The following is a 24,794-nucleotide window of genomic DNA, read 5'->3' as shown; positions in this document are numbered from 1 at the left end:
AAAAGTCTGAAGGTAAGTCAAACAGCCAAGGCAGTAGAGCTCTTCAACAATGGGACATTTTAGATATGTAGTTTGGCTGGAATCAGCCATTTCAAATGATACAACAGTTCATTTCAAATTATTACAACAGTTGTAATAATCTTATGGCCCAATCCTACGCGTTCTGTCAGTGCGTGTCATCACAAAAGTGCCATAAAGCGCTTTGCGGCAGCATTACTAGCCGGCATGCTAGCGGGAAGGTCAGAGCCTTCCTGCATGCGCTGTTGGCTGTCAGGACACCTGCCGGACCAGGTAAGTCCAGAGCAGGGGTAGGGAGAGGGTTGGGAGGGTGTCAAACAGAGAGGAGATGGAGCAGGGTGAAGGCAGATTTGACCTGGGGGCTGGCCAGGATTGGTGGTGCTGGCACACACTGTATGTATCATACATACAGTGGATCAGGGCCCCATTCCTGGCTCTGATCAACCTGCAAATATCAATTTGGACAGTGATATAAGTGATATCACTGGCACAGGCCCAAGCTGACCCAGTGTGAATGCTTAGCCTTCCCCAGGGACAAGGAGACAAATGTCCCCATACAGCAAGGAGACCTCCAGCAGCCAAAAATCCCCCCTCCCCGCAGGATGTGGCGTAGCCCACACCAGCTTCACTGCATTCCTGCATGGGGATTTAGTTAGGATTGGGCTGTTAACATGTGCCAGTTCTTCTCAACACTTGCTGTGTTCTGTGGGAAAGCTTCCTAAGTGACACAGCAAAAACATATTTATGCCAAAACTTTACTAGCCCATTTAGAATTCTCGAAAAAGAGCAAGGATTTTAAAAATAATTTATTCATGATGCAAGCTTATAATTAGTGCACAGATAGGATGTGTGGGTACTCACCTCATCACTACACTTGATTTTGAGCTTTGTGTTATTCCATGTAGCAGTAATGCCATCATGAAGCCAGTTGGATTTGGTCACATGACTGTGGCAACATTAGATCTGGCTACAACTGTGGGTGAATGAAGCTAACTTCAAGTGAGGGTAAAGCCTAGTCAAAAACACTGGTCATCAATCTGTGTTAATGTTGTTTTCGCTCTGTGACATAATCACATAGTCACATCTGATGGGATATGTCAGTGTTTTCCAAACTGTGGGTTGGGACTCACCAGTAGGTCACAAGCCAATTTTTGGTGGGTTATGAAAGGTTTATGACACATTTTTAAAAAACTTTACAGGAATCAGTTTTCTGCCCAGTTTGTAGGGGGGGAGGGGAAACACCATTATCTGGAATGCTAACCTGTGGTATGAGGTCATCTTCATACCCTCAAATTAAAATGTCACATTTTCCAATTTTCTCTAGTAATTGGCATGCTGTAGATCACATGTGAATCCAGTTTCAGTCTTTTGTCTGACCCGGAAATCCCTAACTGCACGTCTTGCTCTCCAGTTCAGCCTTCTGGGTATTCTGGAATGACTAACGGTTTGGGGGAACAGTTTTTGAACCCCACTTCTAGGGAGAGTCCAGCAAATGACCACACACAGATACTATATGTAAGGTCTCTAGCATCCTTGAGAGCACAGGACTTATGAATTAATAATTTATTATTTTAAATAATAAATAAATTTAATTATTTCTAGAATTTTTTTTTGTTCTAGTGGATCGCGATAGATTGTCATTTTAATAACTGGGTCCCAGTGCTAAAAGGTTTGGGAAGCAATGGGATATGAACGTGATAACATCGCTGTTGCTAGGAAAATGGCCAATTGATTGGGAAAAATTGGGAAAAAAACTCTAATTTTGGTTGGAAAGATGAAAACTGTTAAAGAGCCCTGACTTCTGGGGATTACAGTTGTCTTCTGGTACCGAACCCCTTCATAATGCATACACACTGAAGCACTCAGCTTGATGAAGATTCATAAGAACATAAGAACAGCCCCACTGGATCATGCCATAGGCCCATCTAGTCCAGCTTCCTGTATCTCACAGTGGCCCACCAAATGCCCCATCTGCAGACAGAACTTTCATGCTGGCTAGATTTCCCTAAATAAAGTTGCTGGTAAGATACTGGCTGCACATCATGTATTCTGGTGATGCTCTTTGTGTAGTCAAAAATAGTTCTATTGGGAGTCACTCAGAGTAGAAGCTGACTTATTATCTCATTAATATGTATCACTAAATGAGGATGAAAATGGATAAAGATGAGTAGCTCTGTCCCAAATGTCCGCCATGGAGACTTTTCATACTAGACAAGACAAGGTACTAGAAAAAATTTATATGAAAGATGTCATATTCTTTTGTGATAGGAGAATAGTTTGGATAATCTTCTAATGTATATGTATAGTTTATTTGCAGGGCAAATTTAATTTAGCCCAGGACAAAGTGAGGGGGAAGAGAGAAAGAATGTACAAGACAACCATCACTGGAGTAAAGCTGGAGTGGAAGCATTCCCCAATATCACTGGTATCAAATATCACATTGAGTTCAGGTCATCCATGACACTCTCTATACCCTGAAATTATTTTATTACACTCATTAAAAATTCACTCTTTGTAAAGGCTGTTTAACTAATGGTATCTGAGTATATTTCAGGGCAGGAAGGTTATTATTCAATATAAAGAGAAATGGGAGGTGGGAAAAAGGCATTTGCATATTCCATTTTTATTTACCAGTGAAACCTATCATACGGCAGCGACATCTCAACTACGTAGAGATTTACTGAACCAAAGTCTCGTCAAATAAATTTTAGAAGAAGCTACTTCTGTTATGGAGTATTTCTATTAAAATCTGGAAATCATAAAATTTTAATAGCCATTTTATAGCTTTTATACTGTATGTCTTGAGGAATATGACATGATATATGCTGCAATTACACAAGAAGAAAAAACAGAAATGGTTTTAGCATTTTCTAAAAGGAAGATCATGTTTGATATACTGGATAATAAGAAGTGGATTGAGTTTCCACACTTTGTTCCCCCTCCAAGACCCTTTGCCACAATTGACTGTGATTTAAAATAATTAAAAATATTATTTGCGTCTGGATTAAAAAGTGATTTACATCTCACACCTAAGTATTAAGATTTATATTCTCTGCCTACTTTTAAAGTCCCATTAAGAGATTTCCACTGATGGCCTTGAGATTCAGACCATGCTTGAAATGATTTTCCCTTCAAGAATGGGTTCTAATTACTCTCCTTTAAAATGTCAGCATAATGTCACCATCCTGGAAATGAAAATCAACAATGCATTGAAATGTACCCTGGGCTCGGTTGTGGCAGAGGACTTTAAAAGGAAGTGGGGTGGTAAAAAAAAGAGGTTACCCAAGAAAATGCATTTAATGCACCATAGATACTTGCCTATAAGGCAAACTCAGAGATAAGGAGAGGGCGGGTTTTCTGCACAAAATCATGGAATGTTCCATGATCCTCGGATAAGTTGGGGGGGGACTTAGGGAAAGGTGCTTGTGAGGAAGAGCTGCAGCTTGTTCTGGAGCTTGATTGAAAGGGGGAAAGAATCTGAGCTGTGCTGCTGTTTTTGAAGACATTAGCGAGGTCCTTATGCAGTACTGTGTGCCATTCTCCCCTTCTATGTAATGGAATAGCCTGGATAGAGGGAGGGGAATTTTTCCAAACTGCAGTACTGTCTGTGTGAATGGCAGGTTTTAAGACCCAGCAGCAGCCTGCCTGCCTGCCTGCCAAGCACATGCTGACAAAGTATCTCCCTGCAGGAGGGAGCTGGTGGGAGAGGCAAAGCATGGCCAGCTGGAGCTGAGCTTGTGCCTACCACTTTTCTGGTCTTTTCCTGGCTGCTGCAACACCCCTGAACTGCTCTGACCACCTCAGTGACCCGCAGACAGGATGAGGAGATGATCTACGCTGGATTTTTTGGGTAAAATTTCTTGCCATATAGGCGAGTATCTGCAGTAATTGAAGCATAAATAATGGAGGAAAACTGTAATGATAACAGTGGTTCATTTCCATGATGAGTCAAAAGGTCTACATTTCCTGTACTTTTAAACTCATCAAGGCTGGCAGTGCTGGCACAGGGGAACCAATCAGGTGTCTCCTTCCCTGCCCAGAGGCAACCTTTGTGCATATCCTCCTCCATCTAATGCATGCAATATGTGAGAAGGGGCTGGAAGCATGCACTCTGACAGAGGAAGTGTCTGACTGGGAGAAAAAGAAAATTCCACCCACTTTCTCCAAAGTAGGCACTGGCCAGATCTCTAATCATGCATGTTGTGCTTAAACAATATCAAAATGCAATCTCTGCTCCCCAAAGCACAAATTGAAACCCAAAGAAAATACATTTCAGTTATAGGTTGTGTTAGAAGCATGTGATGTCAAGCCACCAGTCATCTCACACACAGATCCTGTTGAGTCTGACATTCTCACACACAGTAGAGCTGTCCCTGTCATGCCAAGGAATTCACATACTGAGCTGCCTCCTCCATTGAACTGCTTGATTCTATGAACTTAGTGTGCATATGCCTGATCTTGTCTGGGCATTTTGGCCCACCCACTCCCGGCATTCCGAGTCCAAGCTTTTTTATTTGTTTAACTTTCCCAACAAACCAGGATATCATGTCAGTCACTGCTGAAGCTCTGCAAGACCGCCAGAGGAGAAACTGACAGGGGCCTTTTGGCACAACATTTCCAAGGGCTTAACTGTTACCCTGCACATGCCTGATCTTGTCTGACCTTGGAAGCTAAGCAGGGTCAAGCCTGGTTAGTACTTGGATGGGAGACTGCCAAAGATTACCAGGTGCTATAGGCTTATACCATAGTCTTTCGAGACTGAAGGTTGCCAACCATGATTGTCTATGGATGGTTCTAATGGAAGTTCTCATTAATGGTTCTCTCTATTTTCTTTTTCCCAGTTGCCTCACTTCGGTACGATCCATCCATGCAAGGGGCTCATCTGAGATCCATTTCTCAACATCTTTGAGAGTCCACTCTTCAAGAGAATCCATGTTTTTATGTTTTTTCTTCATTAAGAAAAAATAGACCGGTAGGTCTCAAACTTAGGAAGCTCACTTTAGCAAAGATTTATAGCCCATTCCTATTGGGCTTCAACATCACCAGAACATGCATTCCAGTGGTGTGGAGTGCATTATGGCTGTTACAAAATGTGACACTCCACAGAGTGCAACCTGGCTGCCTCTGCAAGAGCTTGCGTGGTGGGGATTGGGCAACAGTGGCCACTACGGGAGCCCCCATGCAAGTAAGTTGGCTTGGGGATGGGCAGGGGGTAAGGGACCATGGCGGGGGTGTGTGTCAAGAGTGAAAAAGGGACAGTTATCAGTGGCAGCGGCTCTGCAGATATCGTACCACCTTTCTGGCCTTGATCTACCTACTTGTACCCACTAGGGCTTGTGTCAGCAAAACAACTGGTGCAGATCCAAGTAGAGGGCAGATCCATTGCGGCAGTAGAGGCTTGCCCTGGGGCAAGGGAACAAATGTTTTCTTACCTTGAGGAGGCCTCCAGGGCTCGAAATGCCCCCACAGTATTCAGCATGTGTCCCACTGGCTCATCTGGCAGGGGAGGGAGGGGAGGCTGGCAGGGGAGGGCATGTGTCCCCCTCACTGGCAGGGGAGGGTTACATTGGATTGAGCTGCCCGAAGCCCTACATTAATTGTTCAATTAGATAATTGTTCAATTAGATAAGCTTTTTATTTAAAAAATATTGCTTTAGTATAGGAGGGGCTGAGCACATATGCTTTGAATGCAGAGTTTCCCAGGTAGAAAACCTGGCATCTCCAAGCAGGGCAGAGGAAAAAGTTCTTGCCTGAAACCTTGGAGACCTGCTGCTAGTCAGGGTCAAAAATACTGAGCCAGATGGACCAACTCATTTATTTCAACTCTATGACTGGCGCTGCTGCATCAATTCCAAGAGATACATATTTGGAATTGATGAAGCAATGCAGACATACAGCTGAAATAAATGAATAATCTCACACTGCATAATAGCAGCGTATGAGCCTATAGGGGCTGCTAAACTCTTGAGCATTTTTCTTAATCCTGACAAAGGCTAGATGGAAAATTCTTTTCTAAAAGACAGGAAGCCTAAACAGATGATGAAGAGCTAAATGGTCAAGATGTGGAACTGCCCCAAGGGCTACTGTGGTTGTCTTCTCATTTATTAAATGTTCTGTTCGATAGTTTTAATTCTGAGATCCAGCTCTGGGTATCATAAAGTGATGGGCTGTAAAGTCAAAGGGGAGCGCCAGGGAGACTGTCGTCCTGCGTTCAAGGCTTGCTCGTCACCGGGGAAATACACAGACTTCAGAAATGTAAAGATGAGAGGTGCACAGGAACAGTGACATAGGTGCTTCTCATTTCTCAACTTTGAGCAGCGCATGAAATAAAGGTCACTCCAGGCACAGCAAAGAAATGAACATCCAGTCATCAGGGACTAGAAATGGAAAGTACATCATGGCATGCTGGCATTAAAAGTTCATGTGCCAGCCTTGGGAGAGAAAACCTTCATTTGCAAGGGCTGAATATTTATAAAGTCTGGCTTTTAGGCCTATTTACAGATTTAGTAGCACAGTCCCAAAAGAAATAATTTGCAAACATTACAAGGTTATGCATTACTATTCATAATCCCCCCCCCTTTCTACATCACTTTAGGTGGGCAAAGTGTAGTATTTCCAAAAGTCACAACTTGTGTCCCCAAAGTCACCACTTTCCCAAAAAATCATAAAAGGAATTCAGAAGGCTACATCAGTGTGCCTGTGGTGACAGAAAATACTGTGGAAACTTAGAGACAAATGGCCCAATTCTATTATGGCTCCGCGCTGCTGCAGTGGATGCTGCACTAGTACTAGCCTTGCAAATGTGCTGTAAAGCATGTTTGCAATGACTTGCAATTAGCCAGTGCCAGTGGGAAGGCCTGCACTCTCCTAACGGTGCTCCTACTGAAAGCAGCCCAAAGGCCTCCAAGGCAGGTAAGTGCTGTACCAAGCGCTGGAGGGGCAAGGGGGGACAGTGGAACAGAGGTGGGAGGAGTTTTTTGGGGTTGGAAGAGGGTGGAGAGGCCTGGGAGAAGGGCAGGGTTAGCAGAGGAGGCTTTCACCATATCCTAACCTCCCTCCTAGGCCTGAAAGCCCTACATAGGGCTTCTTGGACTTGCACCAGCAATCTTGTATGAGCAAATCTGAGTAGCCCCATTGGGCTATCCCACTGGGCTCGGCCGCGACCTAGGGTAAGGGAACAATTTCAGTGCTGGATACGGCATGGACCTGTGGCCCCACAGCATCGGCGCTAAATAGGATTGGGCTGCGAGAACCCGATTCAGTGCTCACATGGCTGACACTGATACAAGCTAGTCAACGTCCTATGGTCAGCAAGCAGCAGCATGCCAATGCAGTGTGGAACTTAAAATAAGGAATTTATGGCAATAGTAGTTTTTACAGAGATGAGTATCTGCAGAGATTTGAAGCTCTCATAACAGAGAGTAACAGCTAGTGGCGACCTAGCAAACATTAGCTCCCAACCCACTGGTGGGTTGCAAAATACCTTTTGGGAACCATTATTGTAACTGAATAGTCATCATTGATCATTGGCAACCTTCAGTCTTGAAAGACTATGGTATCGCGCTCTAAAAGGTGGTTCTGGCACAGCGTCTAGTGTGGCTGAAAAGGCCAATCCGGGAGTGACAATCCCTTCCACACCGGGAGCAAGTGCAGTCTGTCCCTGGTCTGTCTCCCTGGCTATGGGCCTTCCTTCTTTGCCTCTTTGCCTCAGACTGTTGGCAAAGTGTCTCTTCAAACTGGGAAAGGCCATGCTGCACAGCCTGCCTCCAAGCAACTGAATAGTCAACTACATAGATTTATCTGAACTCCAAGTCATTGCTCCATTTTATTGGCCTCCTCTTCTAGCACGAATTCAACTGTAAGTAACCCACCATTTTGTTACAAAAAACCCTATCTAAAATCCAAAATGAAACTACAGTCACTTATTTAGGTTTCCGATGAGTCATCTATCAAAACAACAACACTAGGCTCCATAGAGATTACATCAAATAGGTGAACTTATTTAGGAGCTTTAAATGACAGCAAGCCAAATCCCAGGTTGAAATAAACGTGCTGTGAAAATAACAGTAGTTATTAATGCTTTCGGCCAAGTCATAACCACTTTTCTACTATAGCATCTTTTCACTGATTTAAAATGTATAATTTGTTTCAATAAAGGACTATAAAGCATCTGATGCGTTAAGAATTGGAGCTAAAGAATGAGCTTATTTGTAATGATTCTACATTACAAATGCGCTAAATGCACGAAAACCTCACCTTTTTTACTGATGTCACATATCACATAAAATTAGGCACAAAATGAAACACTGGTCAATCAGTCCTGGTGAAAGAATTGAGATGACTGACTGATTTGGTTGCATTCCTTTGAAAATTAATGACAATAGACATAACTGCTAACCTGGGATATCAAGATGCTTATTATTTCATTCTCTGGGGTTCTAAGAATTGTGAATATTTTCTGTATTTCTAACTAGCTTTAACATTGCTACCGGTTGAATGAGAATTCTAGTGAAGTGTGCTAAGGGCCACATCAAAAGCTGGAAAAGGTACATATGGAAGGTACAGCTGGAAAAGGCAGCAACTAACAGCCCATGCTGGTATTGTACTGTACTGTTGTAGAATCACAGAATCATAGTTTTGGAATGAATCTCAGAGATTATTTAGGGTCCAATCCTAAACACTCTCAGCACTGGCACTGGGTGTCACAGATATGCCGTTTGGCACATGTGCAGCACCCAGAGAGGAGAGGCCGCCGGCACTGATCCAGCACCAGTTGGCACTGAGCCTCTGCGTTGTATAGAGGGCCAGCCAGTGCTCTAGCAGAGTCAGCCAGTGGTCAGTAGTTTTGGGGTGGGGGTAGGGGGAGGAACCGGGGTGGGAGGGGGTGAAACCAGCAGAGCTCTGCTCCACCAGATCCTGAACTCCCTGTCGGCCCAGATGGCCCGACATGAAGTCTTTCAAGTCTGCGCTGTCACAGACATGAGAAGTCCCATTGCGGAACTTGGGGCTTTTTCCAGGGGAAAGGGATGAAAGTTCCTTTCCCGAGGAGACTTCCGGCAGCTTCCCAGCATCCACTGGATATTGCGTTAGCTGCTTTGGAGCCACTGCTCCAGCGTGCGCCGGTTTGGGCTATTAGTCCAGACCCATGCTCAGTGCAGGCAACGGCTACAAGCATCTTTGCCAGTATTTGAATGCTCCCTGAGGCATCTAGTGGGCCACTATGAGGTGCAGAATGCCAGAATTGATGGGCCATTGGCCTAATCCAGCAGGGTTCTTATGTCACAGGTCATTGACCCTCTGTTTGAAAGCCTCCGATGAAGAAGAACCCACAACTGCAGGAGGCTGACTACTGCAGTGCTGGACTACTCATACAATTAGGAAGCCTTCCTACTGTCTGCTTAAATCTGTTTCCCTGTAGTTTCAACCCACTGGTTTGAGTTGTGCCCTCAAGAGGCACAGAGATCAAATCTTTCCCTTCTTCTGCACGAGAGCCTTTCAGATCATTTAAGAAAGCTGTCATATCTTCCCTTAGGCTTCTCTTTACCAGGCTAAACATGCCAAGCTCCTGTAATCATTCTTCATCTGACTTGGTTTGCAGACCTTAATTATTTTAGTTGCCCTCCTCTTGCCCCATTCCAGTTTATCAGTGGCGTTCCTAAAACATTGTACCCTAAACTGGACACAGCAGGAGCCATCCTGCATTGCTAGATTCCTGTCAGAAGTCTAGACCATGCTGCCTTACTTCTTCAGTGTTAATGTCACTATGGGTACAATCCTAACAACTTATGTCAGTGCTTTCCAAAGGGACGTGTGCTGTATCCTGCAGTTGGTTGTCACTCAAGGAGGCTTCCTCAAAGTAAGGGAATGTTTGTTCCTTTATCTCAGAGCTGCATTGCCCTTATGTCAGTGCTGGAAAGCACTGACGTAAGAGGTTAGGATTGTGTTCTACATGTGAGAAGATATTGGTGTAGGAAGGAGTTGCTTTATGGACTCCTTGCACATGGTCCAGGATTTCTTATGTCATCCCAGCGATATGGGAAGGAGTCAGTTCACTTGAGTATGCCATGCAGCCCTCATGCTACTCATGTTACAGCCGAATAGGCCCTAAGAACTTTCAATGGGCCCTAAGATATCAAGAATTCTCTGTAAGCTTAGGAGACTGAAAATTGTTTATTAAATAAAGAAAAGATGGCAAGCATTGTTATTTTGATAGATGGTCAACATAAGAAACAGAATTATGAAACGTGTAGATAGAGCAATCAGATGGTAATTTTTGTCTGGTGCACTAAGAATGCTCGAATTTGGGTTAACTGGTGAAACTGAATGGCGTTGGGCATGAAATTGAGGGAATGGAGCAGCTGGGCTGCTTGACAAAAATTGAAAGATCAGCAAAGTAATTTTTCACAAAACTTTTCAGCAAAGTTAATATCCAATGCCACATGATGTGGTGGTAGCCACTAAATAGCTATTCAGAAGTATTAGGCAGATTCAGGCATGATGATCAATCATTCAGTGGACAATCAAATCAGAAAATTCTAAGCATACTTTGAAGCAGGGTCAGCCTTACCATAAACCAGATAACACATGCTGGGAGTTGTGTTTTTGTTTTTTTAACAGCAGTTTATGCAAGGGCAGCCATTTTACTGCTTTCAAAATTTAGCTCTCTGTCATTAAAAACAAATTGGGAGAGGCTGTTATTTTTAATCTTCACTTCAAAAGTCACAATATCAAAAGACCAGAACTCCTGATTCGAAAGCAGGTCCCATTGAACTAGGTAGGACTTATTTCACAATAGACATACTTGGGATTAGGATGAACGTGTAGTCCTTTATGTGGTGGGGAGGGAGGGAAAACCAACCTCAAATTGAAAGCAACAAGTAACTCGAGCAGTGATTTTCAATCTTTTTGGTCTCGTGGCACACTAACAAGATACTAAAATTGTCAAGGCACACCATCATTTTGACAATTGACAAGGCACACCATGCTGTTCATGGGAGGTCCACATCCCCCTATGGACCTACTAATAAATGACCCTCCTCCAAACTCCCATGGCAGACCTGCAGACCATTCGCAGCACACCAGTGTGCCATGGCACAGTGGTTGAAAAGACTGTGTGTATATTCTCAAGCTTCTCTTTTCAGGTTAGGAATTATCCAGTGTCTACAGTACTATATTGTACAATATCCTTTATTTTGCAATTGACATTGCTATGCACCAACTAAGGGTATAGCTACGGTTACCTGGTCTAAGGATGAGAAAAGATCCTCCATCTTTTCTTACATAGTCCAGCTGTTCCAACCCCTCAATTTCACACTCCACTCCTGCAGCTGAAAGTGTCTGAAAATGCTTTTCACTGTCCATTTAGGCCAGGGGTGTCCAAACTTTTTGACAGGAGGGCCACATCATCTCTCTGACCCTGTGTCGGGGTCTGCGAAAAAAATTAATTTACATTTAAAATTTTAATAAATTTACATAAATGAATATATTATAGATGGAACTTATATTAATGAATGAAGGTCTTGCAATAGCTCAAGGCCTATAAAAGGCCTTGCAGAAAGCAGGGCCGGCCTTTCCTTTGCTGCCACTGCTGCGTCACAGACATGAAACAACAAGCAGTGAAGGGAGCCTTTGTCCCACAGTTCACGCAAGAGGTTAAACAGTTGCCCTCATGCTGCTAGCAGTTGTGCTGGGCGAGCGTGGGCTCCAGCAAGTCTCTGGAGGGCCAGAGTCTCACTGGAGACTGAAGGCTCCCTGCAGGCAGGATTGGGAGTCCTTGAGGGCCACAAATGGCCCCCAAGCCAGGGCTTGGACAGCCTGATCTAGGCTGATCTTTAATTAGCTATCCAAGTCCATGTGAAATGCTTGACGTTTCCTTTTCCTTTGAGGCCTCAAGTATATTTTCCCTGCAGTTTTAATTCTCTTCCTGCCTCCTCCTAGCCGAAAGAACGAGAACTTCAGTTCCTTGGAACTCTTTGCTTTCCCAGCACAAGGAAACAGTTTTAGTACTCCGTTTCTAAACTGTTCTTCAACTCTCAGCCATAGCCAGATTGAATGGTAAAAAGCTGAGAGTATCTATAAAAGAAAAGAGGGTGTAGCCATCTGTTTGCTGCACCCACAGAGTGCATTATGCCACTTATGAATAGCTGAAGTGAACCATAATAGCCTTTACCTTCTGCTGAGCAGCAAGTGCTGGAATCAGGCGACACTGCAGCTGATGGAATATTGGTCTAATTTCCAAAGCGATGTGCAGAAAAGTAAAACAGCCATTTCTGGTTATCTGATAATCCATTGCTGAATCACCTCACTGGGCTTCATACAAGAGTTGATGCTGCTATACTGCTTATTAATTTGTTTTAAAATTTTTATACCTCACCCTTCTCACGAGGACGCAGGGTGGCGTACGACAAGAAGGAAGCCATAAATTAAAACAGATTTTTTTTTTAAAAAACGACTCTTAAGACCCAACAACTAAGAAAGCAGCAAAGCAGAGAAAGAACCCAACTCAGACAATTGAGAGACAGTTTACAAAAGCCTTTTGGAGACCTGACCCAAAAAGCCAGATGTTCAGCAGGGCCACTGAAAGCTGGCATTGGGCCTGGGGCAAGATGCCTGATTGGGTCACACCCTTCCTAAATTTGTTTTGTACTGTATAATCATGGCCAGGAATGCCTGGGAGCCCAAGCTCAGGCCCTGGGGATTGGGCTTCCCTGCCCCCCTTGTTCAGGCCTGGTGTTCAGCTGCCAGCCAAAACATCTGCATGATGGGTGCTTGGTGCACTGCCTGAGAAGGGAGCTCCAAATAGAGCGGTGGTCACCCTCAAGATGGCTGCCTTGTGCGCTGCTGCCCTCCAGGCTTCCAAAGGTAGCAAAACCAGAAAGAAGGTCTCCCTGAAATACCTTACAGGTTGGGCTGACTCACATGGGATAAGTCATCGCTCAGATAATTTGGCCCCAACCATTTAAGATTTAGCAGTAATGACTAATTGGAATCAAAAACGAACCCGCAGCTGGAGGTGTGGTCGTAAAATCTTGTCCTGGTCAAAGCTGCTGAGGGTTCCAAAGGCTTTTAAATGGCCGCCCTATATAGAGCACATGACAGTAAAATGAGAGCCCAATCCTTGCTGGGTGTGGGGGATTTGGGAAGGCTGCTGCCGCATGGCTGGCACCACTTGCTGTTTCCAGCAGTGTGTTATACAGCGTCACAATAAGTTGGGCTGTACAGCAGGAACACGAGTGCCATTACCACACTCGTGCTTGCAGTCTCCTTAAAACCTTACACTGCTGCTTTTACACGTATCCAGAATCTAACCTTTTTGTGTAGTGATGGATGAGCTCCTCTTTGTTCCATTTGCTTTCTGCAACCGTTGCTTGAAAGCACTTGAGAATCATCTCATCTTTACCAGAATTCATAAGGAATGATACCATAGTCTTTGGAGACTGAAGGTTGCCAACCAACCATTTGATAAAGAACAGTGAGTGGATTAGGTGATTCTCCTGACTCCAACCTTCATGATCCCGCATATTATCCCTCTTTCCATTTCTGCAGCTGCAGTGACAGCAAGATCCCTACTCCCTCTGGAAGCCTGTTCTTTAGGCAGCCTGGCTTTCCACTTCCCCTAAACCCATTTCTCCTGTTCAGTGTTACACTGAAATACTTTGATTAATATTCTTTGTAGCTCTGTGTTTTCTGTGTTCATGGATGATGCTTACAACAACAACAACAACAACAACAACAACAACAAGCTTGCTATTACTTGGCCCTCCTCTCCCCTAGCCTTGCTCCTTCTTGTTCAGATGCTTTCCCCGTCCATGTTTCTGGGTTTGTACACTGTTTGGCATGACCCCTCTCTCCTCTGTGACCTGCGCTGTGTCTATTATGTTGGTAGAAGTGACTGCATGAATATTAAAATCAGTGTAATAGCAAAACGGCATCGTGCTCTCAACCTACTTTTTTATGAAATCTGATTTGTCATTGGCCATAATGCTCACCAAAGAGGGACCTTGCTGAGGCACAGCACAAAAAATGCTGGTGCTTTAATAATTAATGCCAGCTAAGTTTGTGAACTTGCTTAATTTTGGGATCGCTCATCCACTTTCTAATAAGACAAGAAGATTCCCATTACAACTTTGGTGAGAGGAAGGTAATTTCATGAAATGTCAAGACTGCTATGACAAGGGCTTCACTGGGTTAAAAGACACTCTCTCTCTCTCTCTCTCTCTCTCTCTCTCTCTCTCTCTCTCTCTCTCTGCTTGTGTGTGGGTGTTTTCATTTTAAAATGTTCTATGCTTAACTGTGTGAGAAACTGTTGAAAATTTTCCAGCGTTGGTAGAAAACAGAAGCAGAGTAGTTTTAATTGCATTTTGTCTTTCTTTTTACCATTTGGTCTTACTTTTGAAGGCTCTCACCCTCCTCATGCTTTTCGAAGAGGCTGTGACTCAGCGCAAGCACACATTCTTGCCATGTAGAAGGTCCCAGGTTCAGTCCCAACTAAAAAAGCCATTCACCCCAAATCTGCCGCTGCCACCATCTCCCTCCAGCCTGCCCTGGATGCAAATCACATTGATCCACTAAAAGTGAGCAGAAAGTGGATCACCTGCCTCCTTACCTTGTTCCAGGTGCAATTTCTTCAAACACAGAAATGCAGGAATTCTGGCTTGATTTACAGGGATCAGATGAGTTAAGGAGCTCCTTCGTTCAGCCAGTCCCTTTTCAAACCTGAAGCTCTGCACTTTCTTCTGCAACCGAAGAAACCATGCCAGGAGCATGGCAACTGGTTGCTTTTTTGTTTTGTTTTTGTAGTTGTTCAGAGGTTTGGGATTTGTGGCAGCATCGGGTTGTGTTCTGGGTTGTGCCACCACTGCTCTGGAGACTCAAGGTCGACAATATTGAGCTACATGGACCAATGGCCTGAGTCAGCATAAGGCAACTCCTTAAGTTCCCAAGGTTCCCTCCACTTGTAAATACCTACTGAATTCTTGGAAATAGCAAAGTGAAAAGGCAAGGACTTGGTGCTCAATCAAGAGATACCTGAAAATCCAACACACTTATGCTCTTTGATCAGAACATGAGTGTTTCTTTGAGCTCTAAGTTCACCCTGCATGAGGCCGGAGGGCTACAGGCATGTGTCATCCATCCTATCATCTGGGTTACAGGATCTCTAGCAGGTATTTATTATTTAATTAAGAATATTTCTACAGGCACCCTCCCATGATCTGCGGGGGAGATGTTCTTGCCCCCTGTGGATCCTGGAAACTGGATAAGGGGGAACCATATGTCCTACCTTACTGCTTCCTGTTAACAGGAAGTAGTAAATTCCGACTGCCTACCTGCTTGTCTTCATATAAGCTTGCATGCTTATAATGTGTGGAAAAAAGACAAATGTTCTTACTTCATGTCGTAAACTTGGGTCTCACTCCCAGGGTTTTGGGTGCTCAGAGTTGTTGGTTCTGAACCCTAGAGCTCTCAAAGATCCCTGGTCGGTAGTACTGCCACCACCCTGTAAGAGCCAGTGCCTCAGTCCAGGGAAACCAAGACCCTTTAGGCTTAACTATATCCCTTGTAGGCACTGAGCACTTTCTTTACTTAAAGTCTCAGTCCTCAAGTTTCTAGTCCACAATGAGGATTTTTGGTAGCTTGCAGAACGGCTAGGCAGGATTCTGAACCTTTGTCCCCAACAGACAATGAACCAACATGGTAAAAAGATTTTCTACTTTATTAAATACATAAGGTTACAAAAAGGTTACAAAAGGCAGCAAATGCTAGAGGCATAAAAACTTCTAGGAAATATCAGCATAAAACAACAAAGCTAACTTGCTAACTCTATTATTCTCTAACCCTCACCTGGGTCAGCTTCTTTTGTAGATCCTCAGGCCAGTTACCTATGGCCACATGGTCCTGGTGGGGCAGGATGTGCACCCACCACCTCTCTCACCCAGAGACCAGGAACAAAGACCCTTTCCTCCGGAAGTGGGGCTGGAAGCTCACCCTCTCAGCTCTTCCCTCTCCCCTTGGAGATCTACAGCTGCATTCCATCCTTGATGGGCGTCTTTCTGGCTCCTAGGTGCTACATAATCACCATCCATTGAGATGTAAATCCTAGCAGCCAGGAAATGCAAGCCACTTCTGTGTTACCGTTTTAGCTTGGTTCAGGCCTTGCAGTGCTACTAGGCCTGAACTGTACATATCCATGACACTTCATACAACTATAAAGAAGATAAATGAAGGTAATGGGCACTGGGGTTGAAGGGAGTATGGAGAGCTGTGGATAACCAGAACCACAGATACCAGATCCATGGATACAGGGGGACACCTGTATACCGCTTTTCAACAAAAAAGTTCACAAAGCAGTTTACAGAGAAAATCAAGTAACTAAATGGCTCCCTATCTCAAAAGGACTAACAATAAAAAAAAATGCAGAAGAACAGCAGCAAACAACCACCAGAAAAGACACTGCAGGAATGAAAAAGGACAGTTACTCCCCCCCCCCTGCTAAATTATAAGAGGAGCACCCATTGAAAAAGTGCCTTTTTGCCCACTTAGCAGGGTTTTATATACTATTGTTGGCATGGTATGATTGGCTGAAGAGTTCATTGGAATCATATGTGCTTTGTGCTATGGGAGAAGATGCAGGAGGCACAGGATTTTTTGACTTTCCATTTAATTCAATGGACATTTTCAAACATTTATTTTGGCAATTTGGAGCTGAACAAGCTGAACAAGGTACCCAGGCCAGTTTCAGAGCAATCACTCCTGCTTTCCATTCTCAGCTCCTGCATGTTTTTCGAATCCGCACCAACAGAATTTAGATAATGAGTTCTTCTTAGCCACATACAGTTTGGGGGAGAGGGCGCATGTTTCTCAAGCAAGCGCAGACTTAGTAACTCTGAGGTTATTATTGATTGTAATATTTCAAATGAGCTCTGTCAGGTCTGTGAACTTCTCTTTTATCTAAGCTAAGAGACATGCCAAATTTCTGTTCAAAAGTGCATGAAGTGCTCTGGGAGTTAATTATTGTAATTATCATCTTAGCAGACTTGGAACACAGATCTATTAAAAGGTGGGCTGTTAATTGGTGTTAAACTGCTGATTGCTATGCCCTGAGTTATTAAAAAAAAATGAACTAAGAACACCATCCCATTGAAAAGATAGCCAGTTTCCAATATCTGGCATTCAGAACTTACTGTGTTAAAAAGAAATTAAGGACACACACACAGAGACTAAACTGATATTATGTAGGGAATTGGGACACGATTCTACAAGTCTGAGGGCAGTTCTGCACAATGCATATTGTACTGGCCTGGGAACTCATTTTTTTAAACAACATAACAACCTCAAGGAAATTAAATGCTAAATCTGTTTTTGCATAGGGTCTATACAACAGGATGGCTATTATTTCCATTTCCAAAGACTATGGGAAAAGGGGTAATATTTCCAACTGTGAGGGGTTCAACTGATAAATTAGGTGTCAAATATTGTGCTAGGTATTTACAAGTTTAAAACACACACACACAAAATTCAAAGAAGACCCTGCCAACCGTTTACAAATGGCAACAGGTAATCTTTTGCCCTCAAATTCATTTTCTGCAGTGACAAGACGGAAGCTCCTTTGCTCCAGCATAATCTGCAACACAAATGAGTCCTACCTCATGTTTTTTATAGTATGAATTGATCTGGTGGAAATGTGTGGCACTTTCTCATGAGGAAGTGTATTTAAGACTTTATATCATCTTTCACATGGCTTCCAGAGAGAGAGAGAGAGAGAGAGAGAGAGCATTTCTGCTTGGATGGAAAGATTTTAGTTACCATCAAAAGCATCCAGAGAGGGAATGTTTCTCACATAATTATGCTGCAAGACACAGAAGATAAAAAGCAAGATGGCATTTCAATTTCAAATGATCACTGGGGAGAAAAATGCTGCTGACTGCTCTGTTTCCCAAAGTGATTATGATGGTGCCATGACCTGCTCAGGTGTTTTCTCAGGAGAAATTCCACTGACTGCCGTTTCTCTAGCTTTAAAAAAAAAAAAAATGCATTCTAAACTATAAATGGCTTTAACCTCACCTACCCAAGTGAAGGGAAGGATCATGATATGGCACAGTCTCATTATCAACTCTGATCAAGCAGTTTCTGAACAACATACATGGAATCTCCAGTATTCTCAATAACATAAGAAAAGCCTTGCCGAATCAGGCCAAATGCTCATCTACTCCAGCATCCTGTTTCCCCCCAAAGCTAGAGGGATAGGCATATTATTTTTTTTCTAGGCCATTGTTCCCCTGCAACCAGTACTCAAAGGGGCACAGCTGCTAAACCCAGGGGTGGCACATAATCATCATGACTAGAAACCATTGAAAGACATGTCCTAGAAGAATATATCCAAACTCCTTTTAAAGCCATCCAGGCCTGAGGCCATTACCACCAGTTGCTTTCATTGGATGACTTCTGGTTCTAGCATTGTGAACAAGGGAGAAAATCTCTCTCTATTCACATTCTCCAACCTTGCATAATATTATAAGTCTCAATTGTGTCTCCTGTTAATCAGCAGCGAACTTCCCCAGCCCTGCACCCAGGGCAAAGGTCCACGATGGCTCCCTCCTCCCAACAGGCTACCACCACCACCCCACGCAGAAATCCCCCCCTACTCACCTGAGGCTCACGGAGCCTCACACGTCGGACAAACCTCTGTGAGGTTCCCCAACACTTTAAACTGTTCTTCCGGAAAACTGGAAGCACAGTTTCCGCTCCGTCAGGAGCCTCAGAGAGGCTTCTGCAGGGTTCTGGTGCCTCACACCTGGGGCTTTTGCCCCATCGGACCTTATGGTAGGTCTGCAACTGCTGTTAATCACCCTTTCTAACCAGGCTGAAAAGCCCCAGATGTTGTAGCTTTTCCTCATAAGGAATAAGGAGGTCCTCACAATCTTATGGAATAATTCTGCTGTGTGTAAATGCTTCCACATCCTTTTCAACTGAAGGACCTGGTCTGAAGGCCCAGTCCTATGCTGCTCTGGTGCTGCACTGTGCAGCAGTGCTGAAATGGCCACCCCTGTATCCTGTGGGGCCAGAGAAGCAGCCGGAGGTCTCCTCAGGATAAGGGAACAATGGTTCCCTTATCCCATGTAAAGCCCTGGCGGTACCTATGGGTCTATTCAAAACTGTGCCAGCTATTTAGCTGGTGCAGAACCAAGGAAACCCATGTTGGGCTTCGAGGCTTGGGAGGGGAGAAAGGATCCGGCAGCAACCTCTGCTGCTGTCCCAGTCCTCATCCTGGGCCTGAACTGCACTCTGGACCACCCTCCCACCCAGTTTCGCCTCTGGTTCACTGTCTCCCACCCAGAAACGCCTTCTCACCGCTTGGTGGGTGCCTTACCTGGGACCACTCTTCCTGCTTCTCCCACTGGCACAGGACCCGGTGGCCACTGGTGCTGGCTTCCCCATTGGTGCCTTTCCCCTCTCAGCTGCTGCAATGTGCCTTACATCACATTTGTGATGGCTGTTGCCTGGGCAGTGCAAGAGCAAACTGCGCTGGCTGGGCAGAGGATCAGGCTGCCTGAGTGTTTCTTGCCTATTTTCATTTCAACAAGTGGGGAACCAATGTGATGCAGTGGTTAGAGGCTTGGATGTAAACTGGGGAACCTCATTTTCATATTCTCCCATTAGCTATGAAGCTATGAGTATCTCTCTGCCCAAACCATCCAATAGGACTAGTATGGGATAAAAAGGAGGGGAAAGCTATGAACATCCTGAGGGCAACACCCACAGGAAAATTAAAGCGCATATAAAGCTCTAGACAGTCTTGGAGAATTCTCCAGTCCAAATAAAAAGGCAGCCTTAAATTAATCAAGTACAGTACTTGAATGCACTGTTGACTTTATACTTTGCTTTTTGTAGTATTGAAAGAGATGTGCCACTATTTGCAACAGCAAATGATAACAGCATTATTATTTACTTGCTACTTGTCATTTTGGGCACACACCTTGGTCATGGCATACTATGGGCTAGTTTCTGATGTCACGTATGCACAATCTTGGTTATCATCTCCTCATTAATTCACCTTGATTGACTAACAGGGAGATAGATGACATATTTTCTCCCTGTACTTGTTACAGGTCTCCCAAATTGCCACTTTATCCTCTGTTTCTTTGCTGCTGCTACCCTATTCATCAATCTGGTTCTGTTTCCATCTTGTAGTTTCGCTTCTGCTATACACTTGACTGCTTTAACTGAGCAGTGCACCTTTTTCTTCAGAAAACAAATCTGTGTCTCTAGAAGGGAACTGGGTTCCTACCATCAAGCTGATACCCAAGTTCTCGCAATCAACTTTGTAACAGTTTTGCAATAAAAAGTTGGGGTCAGTCTCATCAGGAAGCAGGGTGGATTGCTCAAGGGGACAGAATGTGGCCAGTTCCAAAGGGTGACACGGTAGTCCACTCAGCACGTGTCCCACAGATGGCATGCAGCAAAGTGAAATGGCAATATGCTGCTTTTCCTTTTTCTTCCTGATAGGAGAAGGAGGATGGAGGGGCACAATTTGACAAGAGGAACAATTGGGGGTGTGATTTAACGAAAAAAGAGAGTTTGGAAGAAGGTGGCGCTTTGCTGCTTTGCTTCAGGCAACAATCATTGAAAAATTGGGGGGGGGGCGACTGTTTTTTTATAAGCAGGATGGCCCACCCATGCAGTTGGGAAAAAGCAGCTGCTTTAAGTGGTGGGGAAGTGGCAAACTAAATGGGGGTTCTCTACAGCCACCCACTGTCTCCCCTGACCTGCCCAGAAGCTATACCTGGCCACTGCCCTATCCTCTTCTTGTGTTCTCCTTGGAGAGGAAGTGAGAAGAGGGTGGGTATGGCTTATCTCCTCCTCCAGAACCACTGACAAGGATTGCAGTGATGGAGCTGGAGGTAGCTGGCCTGGCAATCCTGCCCCCAAACACTCTCTTTACAGGGAAGCAGTCAGGAAAATGGCCTCCTTTGCTTCCTTTCATTCTCTACCACCTGTTCCCTTCTTCTGAGCTGATTGGGCAGGGCGATTACTGGGAGTGGAAAGGTTCTGCTCCTAGGATTCTCTTCTGCTGGGGGTTGTACACACTAGTGCATGTGGTTAAAAGGGGGGGGGGTTGTTGCTACTTTGATGCTGGTTCTGCTTGACTTGGCCAGGCTTGCTTGTAAGGACCATAATAGTCTAATAGAATTAGGGCGCAATCCTAACCCCTTATGTTAGTGCTTTCCAACTCCCCAAGCCTCTATAAGCATCTAAGTGTAAATGTAAATTTTCAATTGTGAAACTGGAAATGGTTTCCAATCATGGTTTTTATGCTTGCAGGGTCTTGGGGAGCCCTGCAGAAGGCTCCACTGGGTTCCCCTCATCCCCTGGAGACTGGTGCTATGGAAAGTAAGTTAAAAAAACAAACACACCAATTTGCCCTGGCAGCAGCAAGATCTTGAGGACTGTCTTGTTGCCACTCCCCTGTTCCTGCCCCTTAAGGGGCCAGAGCAGAGTGGGTTGTGACCCACCAGTTTGAGAACCACTGTACATAACTAGTTGGGAGGAAGGGATCCTGATAGGTGATGGGTGAAGATGCTGTGCCCAATAAATGCAGCATAGCCATGTGTGGTGTTTGGGAAAAATAGTCACCTCTGTTACAGCTCTTAGGGAGAAAGGGAAGGGGACAGCATTTGCAACTGGAACACCAGGCCACTCTCTCTACTTCTTTAGTAAGAATTTGATTAGGGATTAAACTCCAGCTTCCACACTGGTCTTTAGGTAAAGCTGCTATTTGTTGATAAAGTTGTGGCCAAATTTCCCTCTACATGTTGTAGAGGGAAACTCTTATTTACTTTTGCAAAGGATGTGTAGTACTTGCCTTGCATACATGCATCTCTGACCCTTTCCAGTGTGGATCAACATGCCATGCATGTACAGCTTTTTTTTTTTTTAATAGCTGTTCCACCTACTGCCATTTTACAGCAGTAAAGTATGAAATCAATGAAGAAGCATCAACATTTCCATCACAAATCCCATTTTCTCAAAGGGTTTATAACTCAGCCATGAGAATTTGCTTTGTCCTGCAGGTTGGTAAAAAATAGATATGATTAACCTAGAAAATTTTCAAAAGCACTTTCAACTTGATATTGCTCTCATTTTTAAAAAGCGTGGCTAATCATCTCTCCAGGTCCATCTTCATGTCCCCATCACAAAGGATGATACTTGAGTTCATTAAGTCTTTCATCAGCCCACAGTTCAATCTGGGAATTAATCATGTCTGCAAAATAACAGGGAAATCAAATTGAACAAACTTTTTTTGCAGCTAGCTACTGAGATTGTGCCAACAGGAGAAGGTTGGTTATTATGATAGGTGTGGGCTCACCTACATTTTGCATCTTACTCACCATCCCTCCTCCTCCTCCTTCTCCCTCTTCTTTTGTGTACTGCTTAGGTTGCATAGGCAAGCTGATCTCATGAAATTTACAGAAGCAAGCTGTGGTGGCATTTTATGTGCAGAATCATAAACAATGAAGGTCAGACTGTGGGTGTGGTGAATGTGGTGAATTAACAATGATTCCATAATTTGGATCCAACCAGTAAACCTTTATTTGTGCAATGATAGTCCTGCAAGCAAATAGGGTAAATTTTTCTTTTCTGTTGGAAAAAGCTTTGCCTACTTTAAAAGTTGATTTATAGCCCAGCCCTACCCAACTTTCCAGTGCAGTGCCAACGCAGCCAAGCGCTGCATTCTGTGGTTGTGGTGGTGGGCAGTCACGGAGGTCTTCTCAAGGTAAGGGATGTTTGTTACCATACCTCAGGCTGCATTGCGGTTGCGTCAGTGCTGGAAAGTGGGTTAGGATTAGACTGTTAACCCCCCTCCCCGTATTCCGATAAAACAGAGGAGCTACTATTCAGGGGAGAAAATGCCACAATATAGAACTTATTTACATATCTCTAGTCTAAATTTATGATACACGCACATTGTAAATCAAAATGGATAGGGTAGGAGCTATAGTTGAGGCTGGAACTGGAACTCAGATGTAGGCTACATGCCTTGATGCCAGTGGTCTCAGGCTTCATCTCTGAAAACTCCAGTGTAGGGTCACAGTCAGCAGAGCTGGGCAGGATGGCTTGAGGTCTTGGAGAGCAGTTGCCCATCTGAATTAATCACACTTGCCCTGATGGACCATTCATCTGATTCAGGCTAAGGCAACTTCATATAGTCACCCATATTAATAGAAAAAAAGAAAACGCTAGCTAAGAAAAATATGGCAGATCATTCCTATGTAGAAAAATGAGCCCAAGTGATGGTAATCAGAGCTACTCAAAGCACTTCTCCCTACAAAACTCCTAATGCTTGTCTTGATTGTAAGGAAAATGAAGAGATTGGCAGTGACTTGAGAAGTGAACAGCCTTGGAAAGGAAAGGGACTGTGGGCAGATCTCAAAGGAAAAGGCTGGCTGGGAGGAGACCAATGCGCAATACAAAACATCACTACTATTTTCCCCCTTCCCCCTCCCTCAAAGCCCAACATTATATTGCCTTTCCAAATACAGGACAAAAGCACAGAGTGGTGCAACATGATGGCTTATGAAAAATAACATTCTATCTTTAGGCCAAAAGAAGGTCAGTCTAAATAACATTCCTTGCCCAGTGTTGGACAAAAATAGGTACCTTTCATTGAATAGGCTTGTGCAAAATAAAGAGGAGAAAATCCAAGAAGGAAATTATTGCAGAAACCTCCAAACCACTTAGACATACAGATCTGTAGAATGGAAGTGAAGGCTTCCAGACATGAGAGTGCTTGTTTTTAGCTAGCTAAGGCAAATGTCCAACCCATTTCTAACACCCACAGCTGTAAGGAATGAGGCTAATTGACATAATGGCACCTAGAATGCATTGGAAAGCCTGGTCAAACACAAGTCGCAAGAAATTACCTATGCGTTGTGACCTCCTCAGGATTTCACTCAAACTGTTTTGTGCCACCAGTGGCTAAGAGAAGTGGTGTTGGTAGTAAATATTTCAACTCTGTCTAGAAGTATGAGATCTGAAAGGTCATCCAAGCAGTGAAGCAGAAATGGCCACAAACTACATCTCCATTGGTGAATGCTAATTTCCCAAAGCTATTCAAAATAAAATATGAAGCTACAGTTTACATTGGAATATTTATGAATATGTGTGCATGCAAGGCTGTTGCAAACATTTTGAAAGATTAATGCATCAAGATGAATTTTGATGACAGATTTGCTTATGTCCTGAAGTGCCCTGTTTGGAGTGACATCCACAGTTTTTAATGGATACCGTTAGCTTGCTCACCAGTAGCATAGCTACAGGGGAACACAGCACTACGTTTTGCAGAGTGTCTCAATGCACCATGCAAGCTGCCCCTCCCCCTCGCCATCGGACCATTGCCCGCAGCGAGAGCAAAGCAAAGGAGATGCCTCTACTTTGCTCTTGCCACTGGGAATGGCTCCAACAACTAGGGGGAGGGAGAGCTGCAGGGCGTGTTGAGCCCTGCAAAACGTGGAGCGCAAAACAGAACACACGTTGGGCCAGTACAAGGCCCTTGAGCTGGTCCAGGACTGTTGCCTATCTAGTGTCGCTTCGTATGTCTCACGGTTTCATCCAACTAATGACTCTGGGAGCACACAAGACAGCAGGATTCCTGTGTCCTGTTGCCACTCCTAAGAAAATAAGAAGAGCCCCGCTGGATCAGGCCAAAGGCCCATCAAGTCCAGCTTCCTGTATCGCAGAGTGGCCCACCAAATGCTTCAGGGAGTGCACAAGACAACAAG

Source organism: Tiliqua scincoides, chromosome 2 (assembly GCF_035046505.1).
Source record: "Tiliqua scincoides isolate rTilSci1 chromosome 2, rTilSci1.hap2, whole genome shotgun sequence".
Lineage (NCBI taxonomy): Eukaryota > Metazoa > Chordata > Lepidosauria > Squamata > Scincidae > Tiliqua > Tiliqua scincoides.
Note: the sequence above shows the minus strand (reverse complement) of the source record.